The following is a 27,297-nucleotide window of genomic DNA, read 5'->3' on the forward strand; positions in this document are numbered from 1 at the left end:
AATAATTTCATAATTTCATAATGATGGTAATTTCAGTAGTTGTTAATATCAATTCATTAGTCATTATTAAAAATAGTTATCTATAATTTTGACTATTAATAACCTCAATAATTTTGAAATTATCAATAATTTCAAAACTATCAAATTGTTACATAACAAAATTACCATAATTACTCAAATTTCCACCATTATCAAATTTCTGAAATAACAAATCATCAAATAAAAAATAATTTTAACAAAATTATTGAATAACAAAAATTATTTTAAAAGCCATTGTTATTATTATTGAATTATAAATAATTTCCAATAAAGTTGAAATTATCAATCATTTCTATGGGATAATTATAAATGTTATTATTATGTAACTATCATTTTCGAAATTATTGTAAATACTATTATTATTTAATAACAATTATTGTTATTCAATAATTCTCATATTATTATGAAATTATTGAATAAAAAAATAGTTATCAATAATTGTTTTCAATAACAAAATTTAAATAAATTTTCGTAATTTATAATAAGAAAATTATTTTAAATAATGGTAATTATTGGAATTGACATAATTATAAATTATCAAATTATTGGATAACAAAATAATGATTTTCTTATGGCATTTTTTAGGGTATTAGTAAGGATTTTCAATTTCTTAACAATTTCTATGAATTTTTGTATTATTTTAGGAGGATAGGATGATGGTGTTTTGTTCAGAACATGAGTTAGATATCACGACTGAGGATTATGATATGTTGATTCAATGATAGATTTCAATTTGTTGATGTAGGCATGGCAGAACAAAAAGATGCTCTAGCAATTCTTCAATTTCAGACCAATTTAGTTTAAAAGTCCTAAGAATAAGTGCTTAGTTGATGATCTGGGTCACAATGGAACTACTAAAACTAGTCAAGTTGATCGTTCGAGAATGAAAAAATGAGGAAAAAAAAAGAGGGGATACCTTACCTGGTTAATTGTTTGACTTGCAGTTCTACCATTGGTTGGAAAAGACGATGGAGAAGAAAGTGTCGAAGAACCTAACCCTATGTTTTTGGACGATTGAAAGGCATAAGTGGCATTTTAAAATCTAACTGGGGACAATTTTGTAATCAAAATTTTGAATAAGTGTTTATTGTATAAGCACTTTAAAATTTTGAAATTTTAGGCTACTCCAATAAGCATTTATTTCAAACATATTTCCCAAACACTAATAAGTGCTTAATGGTAGATCCCACATCCCATTATTATTTTTGTGTATTATTTTTCATACTTGAAATTTGAAAATTACTTTATAATAATTCAAATATATTCTTTTAGCAATAATATGATAAACATACATGTGCAACACATGTGCACCCCACTAGTATATATAAAAAATCCTTGCTATTAGCATTGGGAACCAAAAATTATAGCTAAGTCTCGTATGTTGATATTGATGTTGCTCCCCCTTCCTTCTTGTAAAGAAAGCATGTTTTTTCCATGAAAGAAAATCACATTTCTTTTAGTTTTAATAGGGAGAGGGATAGAGGGTGGTGATGATCCATCCATCCAATAGCATTTTAAATGAGGACAGTCAGTAATAATATTCAATAAAGAATGAGTTGGGTTGGCTGGCTGGGTTTCAATCTCAGTTCTCAAAGAAGGCCTCCATTAGAAATTCAGAGAGAGTCCACTCACTGAATCATTTGTTCTTTTGGCTAAACCAAATCCGAAGACAACCTATTTATTATTATTATGGTGAGTTATGTGTGGTAAGTATAGTAGACAAATTACTATATACAAGTAAACACCTACTCTGGTCTCTGGTGGAAAGTCAAATGTGGGTAAGGTGGCTAATAAAGCTTAAAGCTTTTCCTTTTGTTTTATTTATTAGAATTCTGTCCAAGTGGACCAATTAGCTTGTATCCAGTCTCCCATCTTCCTGTTTAGTTGGTTTTCTAATTAGTTGCGTTGGATAGCCATTACATTAGGCAACATTTTCTCGGACCTGTTCAATCAGGACATGGCAATGAAACCCAAATCCAACCCACTAAATATACAACAACACCCTAGAGAGAGAGAACAATCGGCATCGAATTTACTCCAAACTGGAATGGTGGCTAACAGGACCCATCAGAAGAGAAGAGTTAAGACTTAGGATCACCTACCAATAAAACACATCTCAACACCCTACCAACAAGATTGGACACCACACATTTCATCATGAGATTGAGACCCGCCATGTAGGAGATGTTTAGCGTCCGATCATGTTGGAACGTATTATGTTGGGAGGGCAGTGCATTTAGACAATTAGACCGACCATATTTTAATCACCACCTCCTACTTGTTTGAAAGCCAAATGGAATGGAACTTGCCAATAATAAAGCAACCGCATATTAAGGGGGGGGGGGGGGGGGGGGGAAGCTATTAGCTAGACTCATTAAAAAGGAAAAGGTCTACTTTCATTTTTCATGTCACCTCATGAGTTGTGTTGTTGAACCTTCTTGGAATGAAGGAAAGTCGAGAGTCTTTGAAATGGCTGGTTCCGATCAAACACTTCATGTCGATAACAAAGAAAGGGATGAACAATGTCTGCTCCACGTGGAAAATGGTTCCAATGACAAGTTTGGCATCAAATTTCACCCAAGTTCATGTTGTAGTCACTCACCATATTGACCAACTTCCTTTTGTAGTCACAACTCACGAACGATACAAGCCATGGCAAAAGCTCTAATGTATTATTGTAGCACAAATTGTAATTGGCCTTACGCCACCGGGAAGGAGGAGGAATCCAACTTCGGTTACCCTCATTATGATCACTCTGGAATGCAGGATGAGGATGGTGTGCTGAATTGTTGCTCCAAAGTAGTAATGTTGAGCTTGCTCTGGTTGCCATCGTTCTGTTTGTTTTTTCTTCTTTTGAATGTATATTTTTTTCATAGAAAATGAGTTTTCATTCAACCGGTTGCAGATTTACTCCAACTCAGCACCTAATGACGTGTCAAGATGTGACTGGATTCAAAGAGAAAGTCCCTTCGAGTCCAAATGCAGAGGATCTGGAGTGGAAAGGGGTTCTCTACATTGATCTAGCAGAAAAATCTTTGTATTTTTTCGACACTTGGTAGAGATGAAGTGCAAAGTGTTCATCTGGTTTGAGTTCAATGGTAGTGAAAGGATGGGAGATGCTCGGAGTAATCAAACGAATTTGGTTTTCTAACAAAAAAACCCTTATTCTCTCTTACGTCCTCATGTTCTGTTGTTGGAGAATACATCTCAACGATTGTTGGTCCATTAAGACAAATCAAAGACCACTGAGATTGTTAAATCTCAATTCAACATTTGTCTATATAAACAGGATGACTATGGGGCCTTTTGTGATAAGGAAGATGGAGAAGCTTCCCCTAGTGCTCTTCCTTGCTAACTTCTTGCATTTTCCCATCTTCTCCAATGGAATTGAATCACCCCAATTCACAGTTGTTTGTTTTGAATCCAATTTTGAGATCAGATTGTACAGGGAGTCTTCATGGATTTCAGCTACCATTCAAGGAATTTCTTTTGAGAACACAACTAAAGAAGGCTTTCACATTTTATTCTGGATGTTATTTGAGTAATTTCTTTATTTTGTTTAGATAAAAATTTAATTGTTGTTTTGTCAAAGTAGGAAATGATGGGAGTCCTATTGGTTTACTGTTATGTGATAATCCACAACTATGTCTATTTTTAAATATATTGTTCTGTTGGAAAATTCAAGGTTAGATTTCTTATTTTTAAGTTTATTATGTCGTGGACACTTAATTTAGGTCAAAATTGACCATTATTACCGGATTGAGTAGGTTATGTGGGGAATCAATTACTAATTTTATATAATTTTCTTTACTGATATAGTGCGGGATCATTTCGACGTTCTTGAGGTGCTCATTTGAAACATTTTCTCTTTTCTTTTATTCAATTTTGCATGATTACTTTTTGTTGGTGGAATGATTTGATGGGATTCTTTTGGTTTTATTTTGGGGGTCTTAAAACCTACAAATATAAAGTTTGGTCGGCTTAGAAGAATTCATTGACATTTTAGTGGTGTCTGAAAATATTTCCTTGGGACCAAAGAAATGACAATAGTTATTTTAATTTTTTTGTCATTTTTGTTTTCTTTTATTATTTTAATTTACCATTAGTTGTTTTCTCTTTATTTTATCTGATAGTGAAAATCTAATGAAAATTGTTTTAAGTGGAACATACCAAAACAATCGAAACTGGTTTGTACAACTATAGTCTCTTTTATTCAGAGATGAGTTGAAGTGTTCAACCTCTTGTGCTACCAAGTTTAATTGTTTTACTTTCTATTGTGTTGAGCTAAAGGGAAAAAAAGAATATGCCTTGTACGTATAATTGTAAGACTGTTTTCAAACTTACTCTTTCACTTTGAATTAGATTTTTGTACGCTTGATATATTATTGTATGCCTATTTTGTTATAAGATTTCATTACAGAACTTTTCTCTTCTTGTAGTAACTAGAATTTATGGATTCTGGTTAATTAATTATTTTTAAGAGGTTTCCATGAGAATAATTTTTCTTGGATCTTATTAGGGAAATTGCCACTCACGAGCTCACGACAAAGATGTTGCATATTGATACTTCAAGGTCAATTACTTGCCATTACCTCATTATATGTATATTTTTCCTTCCTGGTGAAAAGAATATATGCTCAAGGTCCTTGAAGACCTTTTGGTCCTTTTATAACAATGTAACTAGTGAAAAATTTCCAATACTACTTACGTACCTTATAATTATGTGACATAAATGTAAATCATTTTAAAGGTTTTGAACTCGAGCTTATTATGTGTGGTGCAAAAATTGGTAATGGATGGTTATCATGGTTGATGAAGTTTAGATAAATTATATATATAGTCTATGGTGTCTAAGGAGTTGTTTGATAATAGTTGAAGTTGTTGAACTGAATGACTTATTGCTTTTTCTTTTAGCGAATAAATATTCAAGGGTATAGAAACCTACCCAACTTCAACTTCAGCCATTAAGGAGCTCTTGATCTCCCTAAAATCTTATTCACTAAAAGGCACAACTATAAGCTTTTTAGTTCAACCACTTCAATTGTTGTTGAATGGCCCCTAAGTGGGGGGAATGAAATCTCTTATTTGAAAATTGGTGGATAGGCTTTCTAGATCAATTTTTAATCCAATATATGTGTCTTTCCAGTCCACCCTCCCAAGACCTTAGATAGATGGAACCAACATTTGGTAAGCTATCGGATGGAATTTTTTTCTTTAAAAACCAATTTAACAAGCATGAGAATGATGTTTGAATATGAGAGTGGCCACTTTTTGTGGGAAAAATTGCCAAATGTTAGTTCCATATCCAATCCACCCTCCCAAGACCCCAAATAAACGGGATAACATTAGGTAATGGCCCTTTTTTATGCTTTTTGTTTTAGGACTGATGCGCTGAAATTATGTAGTCTTTTTGCAATGCATGTGGAGGATTGAAATCTATCACTTGTCAAATGTTGAAAAAAATGGATTATCCAATGTTATGGAGATGAACCTCTGCCCTCATTTTAAACAAGCGGTGGTTCCTTTTGAATATGCCCTATTAGCCCATTGTTATATTCCTTAAACATTCCAGTATAGCAAAAGATCTGAACTAGACCAGTAGAAAATCTTTGCATTTTTTCAAAACTTGGTAGAGATGAAGTACAAAGTGTTCCTGTGGTTTTGGTTCAATGACAATGAGAGGATGGGCAATGCCCAGATGAATCAAACGAATTTGGTTTTCTACCAAAAAAACTCTTATTGTCTGTTTCTTATATATATGTACATATATATATATATATATATATATATATATATATATATATATTGACTAATAATAATATCTTTTAGAAGTTGGATTTCCTACACTCGTTTTGGTGTGAGATGGGGTGCACTTCCATTAAGATTCAGCCACATCACACATCCCATGGCATCCTATCTCATTTGTGCGGGAAAAACTAAACAGTAAGTTTAGGTCATTATCATGTAATGTTTTTAAAAATTCATTTTTTTTTTTAATTTGAAGAGAAAAAATAAAAAAAAAGAAGATTGTTCAGTTGGACAGATGCAAGAGATTAAAAAAACCCAATCGGAAAATTCAATCTAAGGGCTTGCTTGCCAAACCCTGGATGGGTGAACACCATTAATGAGCATTGTAGAACTTTCTTCTTCAAACTTTAGCTACGACAAAATCATGATATCTTGTTCAAGAAAATGCCCCCTTCAGATTGTGAAGTCACATTTCAGGGCAAAACATTTTGAATATTGGATCTGGTGGAAGGTGAATTTTGAAATTTAACAAGAAAAGATATGACTTGCAAATTTTCAATTTGACAAGAGAAGCCATAACAAACAGCTCTGCTCCATGGACCTCCGCAGGAAGCTATAACTTGTAAATCTTAGACTTTGAGAAATCCCAAAAAGAGGGTGAAACATGTTTGGTCAGTTCTTTTTCTCTTAGACATGGGGATTGTGGGAATGGAGTGAAGTTTCCCATATTAATTAGATATTCCCATTGCCATGACGTGCTAATAATGCAAAATCAAATGAAATCACAACAAGAAAGCTATTCTCTATTCTCCAATTGTTATCTTTGAAATTTGTAAGAAAACTAAAAGAAATAAATAAAGAAAATTGTTTCTGCAAGTATAGATCCAAAATTTAACATATTCCTTTTTTCACAAAAGGAGGAGGAATGAGGAAGAGAGTTCAAATCACTTCAATGCATGCCTAAACTCACATTTGTTATTGTATCTTTTAAAATTGCAAGATTGAGAACTAAGAAGAGAACCTGGATTCACATTGCGAAGAGCATATGTTGGGTTTCAAGTTAAAAGAAGCATATTTCAAAGAAACTCGCTCTTGCAAATGGTTTCGGGTGTAAATCTTTTGCTATAGACGAAGAAATGCTAAGGGTCACCACCATGTAAATGGTTTTGGGTGTAAAGAAAGGGCTAAGTTTTTCTCTCTAATCATTTCCCCCTTTATCTCTTGTCTCTCATTTTCTCACTTTTCTTTTTATTCTTTATAATTTGAAAAATGGAATTAAAAAATAAAGACATAATAGGGTCAACATTGCTATCTAATAACTTCGCACAAGTAAGACCGGGTTTTCATGCATGGAGAAGATGTGTAATAACATGAGTGGAAGAGCACCCGGGAATACACCAAGACGAGTGTAGGAGGTCCGAGCTCTATTTTTCATGGATCAAGTTCATAACATATTACCATTTCATGAATTGGAAAAGAAGAAACGACAATCCGATAGGACTTATGAACAATAACACTAAACCATGGAAAACTCATGGTGACTACTAGTACCATCCATCCTTTCTAAAAGCGGCACTCTTTCAGCTAGATAGTCAGAATTCCCGAGGTTCATTATCGGGCACTGTAGATCTCTGATGTAATAATCCAAAATCAGCATATTAAAAATATAATTCTGTAAATTAGGTCATTAGTAGAATTTATCTCATAGGAAAGGATCAACATGGCTGCCCCTTCTTAAAATCGTTGGTCACATTGCTGAACTCATCATGATGGATTCTTTCGAGAATAACTTTGTCCAAAAGCTTTTTTCAAGTTTGTGTTGAGGACCAAAAAATGCAAATACTCCATGCAATCACTAGAAAAACTAAAGACTTGTTATAATTTCTTGTGACATGCATGGATCAGTTCATATTTTCTTGCCTTGTTATGTTTTTAGTTTGTTTTTTCAATATCTTTTAACCTATACTAAGATTTTCTCCAAAAATAGAATTTGGGCTATACAGAAACTGATTAAAACTCTTAAGACTCTAGAACAAGTTTCCATGGTTCTCTACTTAAGCAGTCTATTCATACCTCTAATTTTATCCATATATTATAATTCAATAAAGATTTATGATCTCTTGAATAATAACCTATCCATTTATCTATCTAGATTTCTACATTATTATTGAGATCATTGGTCACATTGTTGAGCTTCTTGAAGTCTGTGATGAGGACTAGAAAATCCAGATACTCCATGCAATCACTGTTAGACAGTTATGCCCTTAGCTCCAATCAGATTGATGTATATTTTGACATTTATTGTAAATGAATAAAGTACATAATTGATTCATGTCATTGTGGTGTGTTTCTATGTAATACCCTTAAACTGGACACTTATGAGACTCGTGTTAGTTTAGAATCTTTACAGCCGTTGGATAGATTTGGGGAGATTTATCCTGCCAAGGCTGACACTGATGTGCCGCCAAGTTGGTTGGGGTGGCTTGTCTCAGCTGCTAGGGTGAGACATGAGGTACATGCAGTGTGAGTTTTCTTGAAACCTTGAACCGAACCAAAATTCTAGTATTGCTCTGGACCTTGGAGATAGATGGACAAAACTTGAATGTTGCACCTGACCCGTAGACTCGATTATGGTACTGCACTAGGTGTCGGATCGGGCTGTGTTTGATATGCCAATCAATGAGATTCTTAAAGGGGGTCAAAACTTGGGTATGTTGGGTCAGTCTGAGAATTCATCTGAGTGGGTGATCATAGTGACAGGATCAACCCCTTTGTCGGACAAAGTGAATGATTGGGGATGCACTCTCTCTGATGGAAACCTAAACTGCTAGCAGTTGATTTCAACTGTTAAAATTTGTTTTTGCAAAATATATTTATATAGAGATATACATATTATGATTTCAAAATGTTTTGCAAAAAGTTTTAATTCCCGAGATCCATGTGAGTAGAGAGTGCATCATTGTTCCTTGTAGCCGAGGGAGAGGTCATCTCTTGTCGGGTAGTGTTTGATCAATATGGGCTGAGAGGTTAAGTGTAAAACCATTGAGGGTAATACCTGATGGGCTAATATTGCATCTGCACACGGTCCCTGGGTTTTCATAAGGTGGTTGGACCCAAGGACCATTTAGTGTAAATTTTGGGCCCATTAAGAGCCCATGGTGATGGACTCAGGGGTTCATTGTGTCCTATAGTGAATTCGGCCAGGCCTTATAACAAAGGCTATGATAAACTCATGTTGATGATGTGTAGATCAATGTTTGGGTTCCACACCATACAAAGAGAGCCAACTGGGCAGCAGGTTAAGAGGTTAAGTGAGCACATAAACTTAATGGGCATAAAGCCCAATTTCGAAATAGGTTAATTGGATTAATTAAATAGGAGCAGATCTGGGTTTGGATCAGCAAATAAGGATAAGAGGATAAATCTTATCCACTTAAAGAGTCCAAATCCAAATAAAGATTTAGATCAAGAAACTCCTAATTTGATTAGGATTAAGCTGATCTTAAACTGCAAATAAGATAAGGGATCATCCTTATCACTTAAAGAGTCTAGATCCAAATAAAGATTTGGATCAAGAAACTCCTAATTAGATTAGGAGGTTGCCTCTTTAAGGCTATAAATTAGAGAATAGGGTGGACATGCAAAAATACCAAACAAGACATAGAAAATTGCAGAGTTCTTCCCTATTCTTGCCGCCCCTACCCAGTTCAATCTCCACTTGTGGGAGTAGGCAAGAATTGTTCTTGATATTGCTTCTTGGTAGAAGAAGCAATCTGAAGTCGTGCTCACCAGCCCTCTACTCCATTCTTGCTGAAGAGCCGTTATGCTGATCCTCACACTATGTCATCTTCAGTGAAAGCAGGTTTTGGTTTTCTCCTTGGGCATGAACACCTTCATTGGGAGTTACTGCTACTCCATATCAGATATATCCCTATCTCTTTTGGTTTCAGATTTGGTCCGATTTGGTTCAAGATTGATCCTTGAAAATACAGTTTTCTAAAATAGGGAATGTGATTCCTAGATGGGAGAGAGAGAAATTTTTGAAATTTCGCCTAATCTTCCTATAGGGTTTGGCCATCCATATGATGGATCTCTCATCTCTTCAATCACTAGAAAAACTGCAGACCTTGTTAGAATTTCTTGTGACATGCATGGATTAGTTCATCTTTTCCTGCTTTGTTTTTCTAATAAAGATTTTTGGTTTGTTTCTAATTTTATCTATTTGTTATAATTCAATAAAGATTTATGATCCTTTGAATGACAACCTATCCATTTATCTATCCATGGTTCAAATATCCTGTGCTTAACACGGGCTATTCTACTACTAATGAGAATGATTCTATCAATTTTGGTCAACAAACCCTGATTTTTATACCGAAACCACCCGTTTATTAAAAATTATTCTATATTTGTGCATGAATTTAGCTGGTCACTCCTAGAGGTGTAAATTGGGTCATGCCATGGTTATATCTGTTTTGGACCTTTTGGTCGATTGACCTTGATTTTTATATCAAACCTACCCCTTTATTGAAAATGATTCTATTAGTTTTGTGGGCCTGAAAACTCAAGCCTGACATAGCCTATACCTTCATGTTGTGCCCAACACAACCCACATGCTACAGTGATGAGCCATGCTAGGCCTAGTCCATGTCGTGCCAGGCCGTGAGCAGCACAATCCGATTTATAGCTCTATATATAACACTGGTCACCATTAGTAAGGAGTTTATAAACAAATGTAAGGAAACTATATAAGATGGCAAGACCAAACTATTAATGAAACCCAAGAAAAACAAAGAAAAGAAAAGCCTAAAGCCTAAACAAATACAAGTCTCTCTTTAGAGAATTGGTCTTCTGCTACTCACCTTTTGCTGCTATGTTAGGGAGCCAAGTGGACAACAAATCTTGAGAGTTCATCGTCAAGCCTTCTTCTTTTATTCAATCTCATTAAGCATAAATGGTTCTTTTCTTTCCTCTTTTTTTTGCTAATGGTCAATCGGTTTTGAGTGACAAATTACGGACTTGACCAAATCGATTTGGTTGGCGAAACAACTTGCAACTAAACTGAACCAATCATTGAACACTCCTAATTTCAACTAAATTTATAGTCTAATCTCTAATAAATAACAATAGTTTAATCTCCAATAATTATTGAAAATTTATAGCAAGCGTACACAATCATTGAAAATAAGTTTCTAATGAAAATAAAATAGAGATATAATAAAAATACAATAATTGCAAAAATATAATAAATACTAAAAATATACTAAATTAGTCAATAAATAGTGTAATCTTAAATAATAGTTTAATCTCTAATAAGTATTAATCTATAAATTATAAAAATATATAATTACTAAAAATAAATTTATAACAAAAATACAATAAATACGATAAATTAAATTTCAAAAGTTAAATAATAGTTGTTTAATCTTCAATAATTATTGATAATTTTCTATTAAATAACAAAAAAAATACATTTATAAATAATTATTGAAAGCATATTTATAAAAAAATAATAAATAATTACTGAAAATAAAATAAATATTAATTATAGTATATATACATATATAATGAATATACACTATTATTGTAAAATTATTACTAATAAAATAACTTTGTTGATAGTTATTTTCTATAATTATTAATTGATATACGGAAAATTAGTTATTTACAACATTATTTAGTTATTGAAATAATAATGTCATTTAAATTCTTAAAATATTAATTATTTATTGAATTTAATAATCCATAAAATTATAATTGTACTATTATTACATAATTCGTTATTAATTATCTAAAATATTAAATTATTATTAATATGAATATTATGAATTCTATTATAATTGTTTTTCTACTTTTAAGATTTTTTTTAAATTTATTACATAATTTCGTTATTTTAACTATTTAAAATTTCGTCATGTTAAATATTTTGTTATTTAAATATTTAAATAATATGTAAAATATTTAAAAATTTTCATTATTTGAATTTTATTTATTTTAATATTATTACGCAATATTAAATATTTTGTTATATTTTTTAGCTATTTTTAATGTTTTTTATTTAAGATTTTTAGTTATTGAAATATTTAAATAATATTTTATTTTTTAATGTTAAATGTTTATTATTTGAATAACATTTAAATTGAATGATTCATAAAATTATAATTTATATTGTTACTACATAATTTCATGATGAATTAGGAAGGGGTTGGATGCAAGGAGAGGTATGGTGATGTGGACAAACCAATTTTAATATATATACACACACACACACACGCTAGCACCACTCAAATTGCCTTCAAAGTTGGCTAGAATAAACCATCCTAAGCATTTTCATTTTATTATATGATACATGGAATATGATACATAGAAACCGTTTTTTATTGCTTCTTATAAAAGGAATAAGGACCCCAACGATGAAAAAGTACAACGAGTTTGTTTTTTCTAGGGGTGTTCACGGGTTGGGTTGGGTCGGTTTCATGGGATTTTCCCAACCGACTCAACCTAGTCGGGTTACCAGAGGTGGGAACCGAAACCGACCCACTGATAGGCCAAACTAACCTGGTCGGTTTGAGTCGGGTTGGGTCGGTTTCGGTTTTGCTCTTGTAAAAAGCCGAATAAACTCTGAATTAGTTGAGGACTTGAGTTGAGGGGGGCGGACCAACCAAGTTAAGTTAGAGAATAAAAGATTTTAAGAGAAGAGAAAAGTGGAATTAGAAGACTAGTAGGAAACTAGGAATTCTAATTGTAATTGCCTAATGGGCCTTCTAGTTCTAGTAGGAATTCTAATGGGCCTTCTATTTCTAGTAGAATTCTAGAAGACTAGTAGGAATTAGGAAACTACTCAAACTAGGAAGTAGGAATTACCAAACTAGTAGAAGAAAGACTAATTCGGTTTGGGTTGGTTTCAGTTTTCTTATGTGAAAACCGAAACCGATCTGAGATATCGGTTTTTGTATGTGCCCAACCCGAAACCGACCAGTACAAATGAAAACACGACCAACTCGGGTTGGGTCGGTCCGGATTGATCGGGTTGGGCATTCTTATGAACAGCCCTAGTTTTTTCCTTTCAACAATTTTCTTTATGTTTGATTTGAAGGAAAAAATAGGGAAAGGAAGGGAAATGTAGGGAAACTGTACCTTTCCCTACTTTTTCCTTCAAATCAAGCACAGCCTAAAAATATTGCAATGTTTGGTGATGCGCTTGAAGGGAATTTGCAATTTAAAACCCACGATTGTAATATAGATCCAATTCAATTTAAATAGCAATTTTTGATGATATGAACCTATTAAATTGAGTTATGAGTAGAAGAGAATGCTCCAATAAAATGACTCTGAGAATATGAATTTTGAGTGTTGTGATATGATAACTTTTAAGTTACGAAATCAACTTTGAGGGAATTATTAAGACTATTAAGACTGCAAAAAACTTTAATTTAATTTATAGATGTGATACTTTTTACTAATATATAAATTTAGCATATAAATACATCTATATATCTATGTTGTTTGTGTAACTCAAATTCTAAATGTAACTTATCGATATATATAGGTTGTCATGAAGCTTTTAAATTCAAATAATATTGAAGTTTCAATTGTGCCAGAGGATATTAAACTCCAAAGTTGAATCAATAGTAAATTTCCCTTGCCATGAAAAAATAAATTCGAACTAACAAATTAAGAATTTCCATAATAAACCAACGATTTCATCATGTAAGACTCATTTATTGGGTTCAAGCTAGTTCGAAGTTTTATTTAAATTGAGTTGAATTGAGCTTTTCAAAAGATTTAAATTGAGCCGAATCGAACTTTTCAGGTAGTTTGCGGATCAGGTAGGTACAATGTTGTAAGCGCATTCAATGAGTATTTAAATATTTTTTTTTAACACCTACCCCATAAAATACCCTCATCTCACCTGAAAAAGATTAAAATACTTATTAAGTGCTCATTTAACGTGCCTACTAGATCCGGTCTCCTTTTTAGGAGCCTAACTTGAATAGCTGGTTAAAAATTCAATTCGTTTCCACCTATAGAGAGAACTCCGAAACATGGTTTTAAAAAATGACATGGAAACGAAACCATTATGGCCACAAGAACAGCCATAAACACAAGAAATGAAGGGTAAAATAGAAATTTGAAAATTAGCCATACTAGCGATGTGATTGGCATAAATTATAGGATTTTGCAAACAAGGGGAAAGTTTTGGTCCATTGAAATTTGATGCTACTACTAGAGCCTAGAGGAGGAGAAGCCGTGAGTCCAAGTCGTGATCGGTGCATTTACTACTAGGATAGAGTTACTGGGCTAGAGGGTGGGCCCTGGTTTTACAGGTCAAGCTGGATACTTTTAGAGGAATGGAAAGATTACCTCACAGGAAAAAAGAGTTAGTTTTCTTGCCAGTGTAGCAGGCCAAGTCCTGCCAAATCAAGAGAAAATACAAACTGGCCATCTGGTACAAGGTATGTATGTAAGAAAGAAAATTCTCATAGACTTAAAAAATCCATTGTGTACTGGTAGGTAGACCTGTTTATGGGCCGGGTAGCCCAATGGGCCAGCCCGGCCCGACCTGACCCCCAAATGGGCTTGCACATAGATATTAGCCCGCGGGCTTGACCTCAGGCCTAAAAGCCCAAGCCCGATTGTTTTACGGGTCGGGCTCGGGATTTGCCACAAAAGTCCGACCCGACCAAGTGTAACATATTCTAAACCCTAGCTGAATAACCCCTTCCTATTCCCTCTCTTCAGTCTTCATCTTCTATCTTCTCTCCTCACTCTCACTCTCAATAACCGACGCGAACCCATACAGGCAACCACCATTCTCAGTCTTGGAGGCAACACGCGAGCTCAGGCACCAGCGATCTCTCTCTCTCTCTCTCTCTCTCTCTCTCTCTCTCGCCTCTCTTGCAGTTCTCATTCTCAGTTTCTCACTCACCGTCGCATATTCTCACTTTCTCAGGAACCAGTGAACTCAAAGCATCGGCGCTAGCCGCACCACCAGTGAACTCAGTCGCCCCTCTTTGGCGGTGAATCCTGTATTTCTTAGTTTTGTACAAATCATGCATTCTGTAGTATGTAATCTGTACAAATCACGCATTTCTCAACTCTGTTAGCTCAAGTATACAAGTTTTGGGCTTATCACTTCTGAATAAAATCACAACTACATTGAAGTTAAACCCATTTGCCATCTATTGAAGACTTGAGGTAAGAACAAAGTTAGAGAGTTTTTTAGAACAAAAATTGTGTGAATCGAGCTTCGGGCTTTCTATGAGGGCTAGGCTTGGGCCTATGTTGTAAGCCCGTTGGTCGGGCCGGACTCGGGTTCAGGCCTGAAAAAATCCTATTAATGAAAAGCAAAAGCCTGACTCAGCCCGGCCCATGAACAGGTCTACTGGTAGGTTTATCCTTTACCATGGAAAACCTGGCTCCGATTTTGCTACGAACAGCTTCCACGCATCTGCATCAACTGTGGGCTAGTCGGCCACATCTGGTACAACTACAAACGACTAAACACATCAGTAGAGGATCATCGCCAGCTCTTCGAAGAAAGAACAATAGATTTCCTTGGAGAATGGCTTAGAGCAGAATATAGACCCGAGAAGCAGTTCAAATTACCTACCTATTCTCCCTCTAAACCAGCGGTACAAAGTGTTTGCAAAGTAAGGCATGGAGACCTTGGATCGGATGAGGACTCAGAAGACGGCACCGGCGGGAGAAAGCGACGATGTGTCGACCTCTCCGGTAAGCTACTAACAGCAGTTCCAGGCAACTCATAGGGATCAAGCCACACAGTGCACGCCGAGCCCAACTCTTAGCAAGGTGACACGCGCCATGCATGCAACCAAATGCACAATACCGCATGCCAGCCAAGTGGCATCACGCCAAAGACAACACAAAGCCATGCACACCACCTCCAGACCAACAATGCGCCACGTGGCATGCATGCACAAAACAATAATGTATCACCCAATGAAGAAGTAAAACCCTCTCTCATAGCTCATTACCTCACCAAGATAGGAGGGCTGGGAACCATTGATCTGCTAACTGGCAAAAGGAGACTGTGGCCGTCCCAAAAGTTATCATTTTGACATGAACTCCAACGCCCTATATAATGTCAAAAATGGGCAAGTCTCTGATTTCTTCACGGGCCAGATGATATCACCCAAAAGCCTATTAACCAAAACTACAATCATATGCCCGCCCACGGCACCTTTGAATAGCCCGTTAGTTGCGGCAACTTTAACAGAGAGCTTCATCTTCGAACAGTTGATCACTCCACAGATGGTAGCAGCTACATCTCCAATGAGCCACTGTGCAGAGGACTACATCTTGAACCGGATACACATCCCCTGCCAATCCCTTCACTTCACTTCGTGAATCAGGTACTACAATCTATATCTCTCATTTATCTTACCATTATTATCATAATTTCACAAATTCTGCATTCGTCTAGCATCATGAAAATATTATTATGGAACACCCGTGGATGTAATGATCCAACAAAAACCACTGAGTTAATCAAGCTCTTCAAGAGAGAAAAACCAGATATACTTTTCCTATCCGAGACCAAATTGTCAGCGGACAATAGTACCAATCTGGCCAATAAGTTGAAAACAAAAAATTTTGTCTTTCACGAAGCCACATGCCTATTAGGAGGTCTTTTAAGCTGCTGGGGTAATTCACCGAGAGTCAACCTATTCTCTGTACCTAGAAATCACAAATCACCCTCCAAGCAACCCATGGCAATTATTGTTATTCTATGGGCACCCAGTTAGAAAACAAAGGAAAGAATTGTGGCAACAAATAGCCCAAACACAGTCATCAACCTTAGCAAATCATTTAAGAGAAAGAAGCCCTCTCTTTCTAAACACCTGCAGAGTTTCATCAGCCAATTTGAGCTAGTAGACTTTGACTATTTGGGACCACCATTCACCTGGAGTAATAGACAACATGGGTTGTCAAAAGTGCTAGAAAGACTAGACAGAGCCCTTGCCACCCCAACTGGTACCAAATGTTCCCAGATTCCATACTGCACCACTACCCAATAACAACCTCAGACCACGGGGCAATTTCAATCAACACCCTCCCAATCTCACAAAAAAGAAAGCCCCATTTTCATTCCTTACACATCTGGACTGAACACCCTCAGTGCAAGCAAATTATTGAAGAGTCCTGGAACCAACATATTTATGGCTCCCCTGCCCACCAAGTTCTCAGCAAATTAAAGTCCTATAAAGCATAATTAAAAAAATGGAACAAAAACCAATTCGGGCAGGTCCAGTCCCACATCCAAAACCTAGCACAACAAATATCTGCTCTGCAAATGGAAACCTTGGAGGAGGACCAACAAAGAAAACTGCAGTCCCTCCTAAAACAATATCAATACTGGCTTCTCAAGGAGGAACAACTCTGGAGACTAAAATCAAGGGAGCTCTGGTTAAAAGAGGGTGACAAAAACAAAAAGTTTTTTCATCATATAGCAAAGAACAAAAATTTCAAAAACAACAACCTAGAATGGCTACAGACCCCAAAAGGGTCATGGACATCTAAGCGAAAAATCATAGCCAAAATGTTCAAAGAAGCCATCCTAGACATAAGTGGCCAACCAGAAAATTTTGATCCCAGCCAGCTCAATGAAGTGCCTCTCCCCACACTCTCAGAGGAGCAAAAAAACTTACTCCTTTCCCCACCTACCCAAGAAGAGTTGGCAATAGTGGTTAAACAATTCAACCCTCACAAAGCACCAGGTCCAGATGGATTCATAGCTTTTTTCTACCAACATTTTTGGGAGTTAATTGCACAGGACATATACTCCATGGTTATCACATTCTTTCATATTGAGCACCTACCAAAAGAGCTCAACAACACAAATTTCGTCTTTGTGCCTAAAAATAGCATTCAAGCTGATGCTGCAAGTTTTCGGCCCATTAGCCTGTGCAATGTTTTGTACAAAATAATTTCCAAATGGTTGGTGCTTAGACTACAACCAGTGTTGCAGGACTTAATCTCCCCTTGTTAGTCGGGTTTTCTCAAAGGAAGGCAAATCACTGACAACATCTTACTGGTGAAAGAGTTATTGTACAAGATGAAAGCCCAGAAAAAAGGTAAAAAATACATTGCACTTAAGGTAGACATGTCCAAGGCCTTTGATAGAATGGGGTGGTCATATCTACTACAAGTGCTAAAAAAGATGGAGTTTCCAGAAAAATGGTGTAATCTGCTGCATCAATGTATGTCCACAGTCAGTTTCTCCATAAAACTAGTAGGAGAAACCCATGACCATTTTAAACTAAAACAGGGGGTAAGACAAGGGGACCCTATATCTCCATACCTTTTCATCATAGGAATGGAGGTGTTAACCCAATTGTTCAATCAGGCTGTCCACTGGACAAATTGAAGGAATTTAGATCAGCAAAGAAGCAGCTCTAGTCACCCACCTATTCTTTGCAGATGACTGTATTCTATTTTGCCAAGCAGATTTGGCGCAAGTCAAAGCCTTAGTCAAGGTTATCAACACTTTTGAATTCATGTCAGGGCAAAAAATAAACTACTCTAAATCAAACATTTCCTTCAGCAGAAATGTCCCTTGGCATCACCGTAAGTTCCTCTCACATACTCTCCATGTGAAGAAGTCATTAGTGGGCTCCAAATATGTAGGGAACCAAATTGGAACAAACCCCCGATTATGTTCCACTCACAAAGAAGTTCTTAGCAAAGTATCAGCCAGAATAAATGCATGGAGCTCGAAGTTGTTATCCCAAGCAGGCAAAACCACCCTAGTCAAATCAGTCTTTAGTCCATCCCAACATACTCCATGGCCACAACAATCTTCCCAAGGGCTACAAACTCAGAATTAGATAAGCTCACAAGAAAGTTCTGCTGGGGAGATACAACAGGGAGATCCACACGTACGATCTCTTGGGGCAAGATTTGTAGGCCTAAACAACAAGGAGGGTTGGGTTTCAGATCTTATGGGATCATGAACAGGCCATGTTTGGGAAACAAATCTGAAGGCTCTTAATTGATAACAAGGGGATCTGGAGCAAGCAAATAAAAGCCAAATACTTTCCCTATACCTCTATTTGCAGCTCTGAAAACTAGAAGCAGCTCACACTAGTGGCAGCAAGCTCACTCTATGTTACCCCAGTTAAAGCCAAATTTACTGTGGTCAATCAAAGATGGCCGTGACATCCTAGCAATCACTGACCTATGGATACCCACTTTACCGGGTCACATTCCAAGCCTGAACTCCTCGATTTCTTAACCTCAAGTCAAGAATCTGAAGGTTTTAGAACTTCTCACTCTAGAAGGCTCTTGGGATACTCCCAAACTAAACCTTCTCTTCCAGGAGTCTGTTGTGCCTCGCATTTTATCAATAACTCAAGAGCCAAACCAGACGACAGATAAAAGTGATTTGGAAGAAGAACAAATCGGGTACATATTCGGTGAAATCAGCCTACCAATACTTCTTCTCATTTGAAGGCTCCAATTCTAATTCTCATTGCAACTGGAAACTGATTTGGAAGCTCAAAATATTGCACAGATTCCAACTCTTCTTATGGAAACTAATATGGGATGGCTTGATAACTAAACGAAAATGTTCGGCTTGCCTACAAGAAGAGGACCGAATGTGTACTTTTTGTAACAACAGTGGGGAGACAACCTTCCACCTGTTTTTCCAATGCACATTCACCAGAGCAGTTTGGGTTGAATCCGACCACACTACCGGAAAATCAAGTTCAGTATCTTAGCAAGTTCAGTATCATCGGCTACTTCATATGGAAAGCAAGGAATAAAAGCATATTTGAAAATAGACCACCAGATCCATATCATGTTATACAGTCTGCATCTCACTTCCCACTCACGCATATCATCCAGCCTATGCAAAACCCTGCATATCGATGGCTCCTTTGATCCTAAACACAGGTTATGCAGGAAGAGGGTTCATCATCCAACATGCACAACGCCAGCTCTCCATTGCAGAAGGCAAGCCTTGCTGGGCCATCAACAGTCATGATGCCGAAACCAGAGCTCTCCTAGGGGGATTGCACGCAGCGCTATCATATGGTATTGATCATCTTTTGGTATTTTCAGACAGCGTAGACTTGCCCTTAATGGAGTTTGCTAATACAGATAACCCGACCCAATGGATTAATCAGCTCTACAGAAGCCATTTACAACGACTAATCTCCTCTTTTGCTTTTATTCAGTTTGTACATACAAGTAGGAAAAACAATCAAGCGGCTCATCTTTTTGCATACAATCACTGCACTGTGATATATCCACCTCCCCTCGTGTAAGACTATTCTAAGTAATACAAGGCTGCTCTGTTTTGCAAAAGGAAAAAAAAGTCGTCTGATCGGTTTTAAACTATAACTTCTTCGATCAGATGAGGAGAGAAGAAGCCGAATATGCAAATCCCGAGAAATTGGTGGGGGTGTGGAGCTGGATCCACTTGCCATTGCTATTTCCGTTACCGGTACCAGTGGTGCTACTCTCCCAGTCCGGCATGAATACAAACCCTCTGTGTCTGTCACTGTCAACGCCGTCGTTCAATTTACCACCGTCAGAATCCATCACAAATACCTTATCATGATCTCCTCTTGCACCTCGAAGAGTCGTCACGCACGGCGAAGACCTCATGCCGCTGTCCAGAATGGATGTCAATGCCTTCCAGTGTTTCTCTTTCATGTCATACTCCATCACCCCCCTGCTCTCTCCTCCGCCACTGACAAACCACCACCGCCCACCGGCAGTGGCAGTGATGGCCCTTGGGCTAGCACTCTGGAAGGGCCACACCTCCTCTACCTTAGACCAAGACCCAAGAGCCGGGTCATAGCACTCTGCGTCTGACTTGAATCGTCCCTGGCTCTCGGTACCGTACCCGCTCACCGCCCAGAACCTGCCATCGTCGTCACAGGAAAACCCTTTACACTCGTCCCTCTCCTCGGCCATAGGGGGAAGAGCCTGCCACTCGGCCGCATCGGCGTCGTACATCTCTGCCGATCGCAGGGCATTCTTCTGGTTGTCATGCCCTCCGGCCACGTATACGGTGGAGGGTCCGACGGCTGCACAGGCGAAGAATGACCGCCCCATCGACATGGGAGCGGCGCGGCGCCACCCGCCTCCGCGAATGAAGTCATAAACGTAGACGTCAGGGACAGAGTCGAGGGTGTCGGGGTTCCAACCGCCGAGTAGGACCAGTTTCCCCGAGAGCGGCAGTGCTACGCAGTGACTGAAGATGGGGACTCCATTGCCGTTGGCTCGATTCAGCATCAACTGATGCCAGGTATCCATGCTGAGGTTATATACACTGACGCCGTAAATGGGTGGGCAATGTCCTCGCCGAGTTTGCCTCTTATCTTGTTGCTGCTCGTCGTTACCTTCAACCGCTAATTCTATGGTGGGTTCAGCAGAGGTGGTGAGGGCTTGAACGAGACAGACAAGCTGCTCGGCGGTGCCGGTTCTCTGCCTTTCTCTGTAAAAAGATGGGTGCATGAGCAGGTTCCGCCATCTCCGGCAGACGGACTTAATTTCCGAGTGGAATCGATAGGGCACGCGAACGAGACATTCCAACGCTATTTCGTCGGGCAGGCCGGGGATCAGACTTGGGTTCTGCTGGTTACCCAGCCCTGCTTCTCCCGTGCTCATGCTTCCTTCTTCTAAACTTTCTTCTGTTTTAGACAATCCAACAAAAAGTGTTGCTTAAGGTGTTCGAGAGAGAGAGAGCCTTAGAGATACGCATGCCAACAGAACTACAGAAGTGGATTGGGTTAGAGGAGGAATGAACGAAAGTTGGTTAAAGCATGGTGCTCAACTGCTCATGCTTCCTTCTTCTAATTTTTCTTCTATTTCAGACAATTCAACAAACGATGTTGCTTAGGTGTTCGAGAGAGAGACGCAGAGAACACATAAAGGGGAAAAAATCAACACGAGTGAAGTAGAGGATTGGGGAACCGTTTGGAGTGGGTTAGAGGGCGAAGAAAGTTGGTTAGAGAGGTTCAATCCATCCGTGGAGGAGTTGAGTGAGAATGGAACGGTTAGAGTGTGGTGGAGAGTGTGAAGTGGGGCTAGAGACGTGTAAGCTGGAAACCTTTAGGTTGAGTTTGGAGAGGGAGTTGGATTCATGGTTGGGGCACTTGAAAGGGAGTGCATTTGAGGGCAGGGGAAAAGGATGGAGGGGTTTATATAGGCACTCGTTTGAAATGGCTGTGGGCAGGCAGGGGACTGTGGAGCTGTGGATCAGTGGATCAGTGGATGTGGACAGAGTGAATTGGATGACAACTGACAATATACAGCTTCATCTACATACTAAGTGAATGGTGTGATGGGATCATCATCATCATCATCACATTCATGCATCCTGCATGTATGTGGATCCATTCAGTTCAGCCACTTAGAGGCAGAATGGGATTTGGATAAGATTAAGGGTCCGTTTGGTTTGCAATCAAAATCCTTCAGAACCGGAATTGGAATCGAAATGGTACATTCTCATAATCTGTTTGATTTAGACAGAAATGGGAATGGAAACTAAAATCAGCAGGAATAAGATTTCATTCTGAGGGAGGGGTAGGGAATGGCCATTCCCTCAAATGGGAAAATGACATTTCATTAGGAATAAAAATAAGATTTTGATTCCGTCCAACTAAATAATTAGAATCAGAATAACCCATTCCAATTCCGATCCTAGACCCCTATTCCAATGAATCAAACGGAGCCTACGTTATTAACAACAAGCAACTAACACCATAGTTTGGAAAAGGGTCCATTGATGGTGGGAAATGGGCTGTGGCAACATCAACCTTTCACTACTCAATTATTTTGGCCTTTAAAAGCAAGTTGTCATGTGAAAGATGAAAGATTGATGGAACGCTTAGACCTGTCTGTGAGCCCAATTAGCAAATCTGCTCCGACATTGTGAATTTTAAAAGCCTTGGGACCACTGTCAAGAGCAAAATTAACAGAGTGAAGGAAGATGAAGTTCTTTCTCACTGTTTCCTACGGTCAATATGATGCTGACTTGATCAAACTGGGTTTTTAGTAGAGAAAAAGGGAAAGAAAATATGGGTCACTACTAAGCTATAATTAAGGGATTATTATATTATGGTTCAATTTGGAAGGAGTATAAATACAAATATATACAAAATAATACAAAATATAGGGTTTTGTACTATACATATTTGTATTTGTACTCCTTCACAACTGTGCCTACAGAAAAATATGTAAAAGCAATACTTTTAGTTCTTGACTGATGGCTCTACTTTCTTGGTTTTTGAGGTAAGATTACAAGAATCTCTAGAACTATGCGGCTTCTGGTCTTTCAAATTTCAATAAGTATGTGACTTAGGCAAAATTTGTGGGCTGGGATGGGCTAAAAATAATTGCAAATGAATTTACAAGAGGAAGAAGAGCCCTAAAACCTATAAAGCTTGGCTTGTGGCGAAAGGTTGTTGAATGGTCCAATCATCCGGTTTGAATGGATGACCCGTTTTAATTTAAAAAGTAAAAATTAAAAAAATAATTAAAATAAAAAACAGCCAATGTAATAGAATTCAATTCAAATTAAATGTTTATGCTAATATATACTCAACGTTTATAATATTTTTCTTTTGGTAGGAAAGGAATTCATTAAAAAGCCAAGGAGGTATTAGTAAAGTTGGTTTCAGTTTTGTGGTTTTACTAAAGAAATATTGGTTCAAGTTTAATAGAATTTATTTTGAATACATTGTTTTCATGATATACAATATTATTTATTTTTTGTTTATTTTATTAATAATATATAATGTTTTTGTCATTAATAATATATAATATTTTTATCGTTTTTAGTTTAATTTTTGGTAAAGACTTAAATCTCTCTTGGCATTTCTGATCTAAAACCTCCCCTGTTAGAGTTATGTTTAACAGAATCATCAAAGAGTCTTTTTTGCCCTTATTCATTCTTGTTTTGATTAATAAAAGAAATTTTCATTAAGAAAAAAATGATACAGTGCAAATTATGAGTAGCCTTGGCTACTCCGTTAGGACTTAAAATTGCCAACTATCAACTTTTGTCTATTCAACCTAACAACTACGCTTCCATTAAAGTTTAATTTGAGAAAACTAAATTCGGGGGGGGGGGGGGGGGTTCTGGTCCTTTTTCTTTACTGTTTAAAAGAAAGTATGATTTTTAAAACCGACCCGGAGACTAAACCGGTCAGAGGTCTGGCTTTCGGGATGAATGATTCCCCATAGGGGCCATTAAGTACGTTTGCACCATACTAGCAACCCTCCTCCCAAAGTCGGTGGTAGCAGGAATTGAATCCATGTTTCTACTGGAACAAACTAGCTAATGTACCAACTAAGCACCCCTCCGATCCTCAGTTGGCCAACAAAACTATTATTCATACATAACTTTTTACGTGAACTCTTTCTCCTCCACCTCCTGTTCACCAAAATTTCTGTTCAAGCATTTTCTTCTTCATAAGCTATGCTCTACCTATTTAGTGTTTGAGAATTCGATAAACTTTCTCAAGTTCAACATGTCAGATTGCCCTTCTAGACTTCACTAGACCTAATGCTTTTCTTTCCAATCTAAGGAATGATAGATATGAGGGAAAAATGGATACTTTAAAAAAACTACTACATTTGGCCAACGTTTTTCCTTCAAGATATTAACAAAAGGGAGGTAAATGCAGATTTTTTAATACTATAAGGAAAGATTTTATAATTGTCAGAAACCCTAGGGGAGATTTTTATATTTTACCCTTAAAAAAAATAATTTAAGGAAATTACTAATATTCATAGCCTATTTTTTAATTTTCCAAAGTAAGTGGGTTCAAGCCATAGCTTGTTAGGTTTAACAGAGAGCATTTGATCAATCAATGGAGTTTTCCGAAGATACAATGGATCTTGAAGTGAGACTGGGGAAGTGAGTGGGGTGCAACTTGGTCGGTTTGGATTGTCTACACTTACATTTGTATGTAATGTAGTCAATTTTAAACCCTTTCATTAGTTGGAAAAGCCACCCTTTTGGCTTAGTGCTTTTGGGTCCATATCAAATCCCTATTTGATGACGCCTAAGCATGATTTTAACTGTTATTCACTGTAACAAAATTTCTTACAATAGCTTTTGCTCTTTGGTCTAAGTTGGGTATTTTCTTTTGGGGTCAAGAAACGTAGGTAACACTTAGGGTCTGTTTGGTTTATAGTTGTAATTGGAATTGGAATGATTTATTTTTCTGGCTGTTTGGTTAGGAATCTGAATTGGAATTGGAATAGGATTCTCTTTCCCGAGGGGGAGGGAATTCCATTCCACTAGAAATAGGAATGGAATTCCGATTCCAGATTCCTATTCATGTGCAGCCCATATATGACAGTGGCTCCGTGTAACCCTATTACTAAATTAATGAAAGTCAATTTTTTTTTCTACCAGATTTTAACCTTTCAAACCAGTGCACTATGGAGTGTCGACACATTCCTAAATATATTTATGAGAATAGGGATCTCTCTCAATGTTAATAACATATCTATTGAGATATTAATTGTAGGTTCTTTTATTAGTTTGATAAAAATAAAGTGGCCTACTATTAGTAATATATAACAATATGACAATGGATTCGATACAAGTTTAGAGAGAGAGAAAAGAAAGGAAAAACGTGTACAAGGATTAAGGGTTGGTTTTAGGCCCCGTTCGTTTTTTGGTAAATTATTTATCTAGGTAAATGTATTTACCCGGGTAAGTGTTTCTTAAGAAAGACTTATCCGGGTAAGTGCATTTACCCATGTTCTTTTATTTCCAATGTAAATAAGGCAATCGCTATTTTAATCATAAAAATCCATTATTTAAAGGGACATTTTTGTCCCATTCAAGTGTTGGTAACTTTCCTCCCAGGTGGGAAAGTTATTTACCCACCTAGGAGATGGGTACCCAGAAAAATAAAGTTTCCCTGATCTCCAGATAAATCTGAAAAAAGAACATAGGATTATTGGTCAATGAGAATCAAAATCCCATTGACCAACTTTCCCCCTCTCAAAATCCAGAAAAAAAACGCCCCCTTAAATAAAAATTATGTAGAAATTTTAATTTTTTTCATAGATAACATTCATGAAAATACACGACAGTTGATCCATGCCAAATTTTCTCTTTTATATATTATTTTACTATTTTTCTTTATTGAGGTTCTCAATAAGGTTAAGGTTGAAACTAGTGGATTAATTACAATGGCACTAAAAATTTGAGTTATTGTTGGGTGCACTGTTGTTATGAGTTGCACATTGTATAGTCAGGTACCTTATCGTTTTGATCAGTAATACATACCTTAGGCTGTAGCAAATGTCTTGTCCATTATATGCCTTTGATTCCAAGCAAGAAATTGATGTTTTAGGATCATCATCATCATCTAAGAAGAAGATGCAGCTGATCTACTAGTAATGTTTGTATCAGCTGGACAAGGAATCTCTCTCATATCTCTCTTATATATTTTGATCCATAATCATGTAATAACTTTGATTCTTTTTTTTTTATCCTGTTCTACTTATTCTTCTTTCTTACCTTCACATTATAACCAGGTCCTTTTGTGGGAATGAACTACTATTAGCTGGTTACTTTGAAACAATCTGGGTAAGTTATCTATATAAGCTGAAGCAGACAGCCTAAAAAATTGACTGACAGCTGATTTGGGCTTTCTGTACTTTTCACAAAATATAGCTTAAGTACTGTCCATGAGGCCCACACACAATATTAGCTGAACAAGGGATCCATATCTCTCTCTCTAGGTCTCTAACCCAAAATCATGTAATAACTTGGATACTTCTTTTCTTTTATTTATTTACCTTTGCCTTAAAACCATAGAGGGACCCATAACATAAGTATAAAAATTAAATCAATTTTTTTATTCAATTATTTTGGTTAAAAACAAATTTCATTGTATATTATATTCATTATATACTAAATTTTCAGTTCGATTTTTCGGTTTTAACCGAGATATGTTCACCCTAGATATTGGGGCTTGAACTACTATTAGCAGCACCTTACTTGTTTGACCTGTTCTTAGATATTACATGACAATAAAAGAAGAAAAAAAAAGGGGAAAAGTATTCATGCAAAGGCTAGCTATTAATAGCCATGAGATAACACCATTTGAGAGGGATTTCACACACTGACTTCTACCTTTGCAAGGTGGGCTTCACATGCACAGCCTTTGGAGCAAAATTTTAACCAAACATTATCTAAACGCCACAACAGACCAAGGAAATTAAGGGACATGAACTATTTAGGTTGTTCTTTTCTTGTTTGTATAGTTGATATTTGTCGTGACACGTGGACGTCACCCTCACCCGAGATCTATAGTTATGATAGAAGACCCATTGTGAAAACAACTATACTAAAATGTAGCCATGTGGTAAAACATTGGTGTGTTCACTCATGATTGGTTACATAACTCGTAATGCATAACTGTGTTTACAGCATGAGAGTGATGTCAAAACATTTATGTAAGAAAAGAGATATATGCATGATATAAGGATAATCATTTCTTT

General features: G+C 36.8%; 2 long non-coding RNA genes and 1 pseudogene across 3 annotated transcripts; 1 reads left to right on the forward strand and 2 right to left on the reverse strand.

The window, feature by feature from the left end:
- Nucleotides 1–14,946: 14,946 nt before the first annotated feature.
- LOC148790315 (uncharacterized) lies at nucleotides 14,947–15,528 on the reverse strand. The gene is made up of 2 exons (XR_016078820.1): nucleotides 15,401–15,528; nucleotides 14,947–15,277 (listed from the first exon to the last, which is right to left on the reverse strand). It is a non-coding gene; the product is annotated as an uncharacterized LOC148790315 (long non-coding RNA).
- On the forward strand, nucleotides 15,244–26,347 carry LOC109114428 (uncharacterized). The gene is made up of 3 exons (XR_002022489.2): nucleotides 15,244–16,163; nucleotides 19,717–19,848; nucleotides 26,329–26,347. It is a non-coding gene; the product is annotated as an uncharacterized LOC109114428 (long non-coding RNA).
- LOC104593379 (F-box/kelch-repeat protein SKIP20 pseudogene) lies at nucleotides 19,955–21,910 on the reverse strand (annotated as a pseudogene). Its single transcript, XR_016078819.1, has one exon. The product of XR_016078819.1 is annotated as an F-box/kelch-repeat protein SKIP20 pseudogene (transcript).
- Nucleotides 26,348–27,297: the final 950 nt, after the last annotated feature.

The sequence above is a fragment of the Nelumbo nucifera genome, chromosome 7, assembly GCF_055504915.1.
Source record: "Nelumbo nucifera cultivar China Antique chromosome 7, China Antique-T2T, whole genome shotgun sequence".
Classification (NCBI taxonomy): domain Eukaryota; kingdom Viridiplantae; phylum Streptophyta; class Magnoliopsida; order Proteales; family Nelumbonaceae; genus Nelumbo; species Nelumbo nucifera.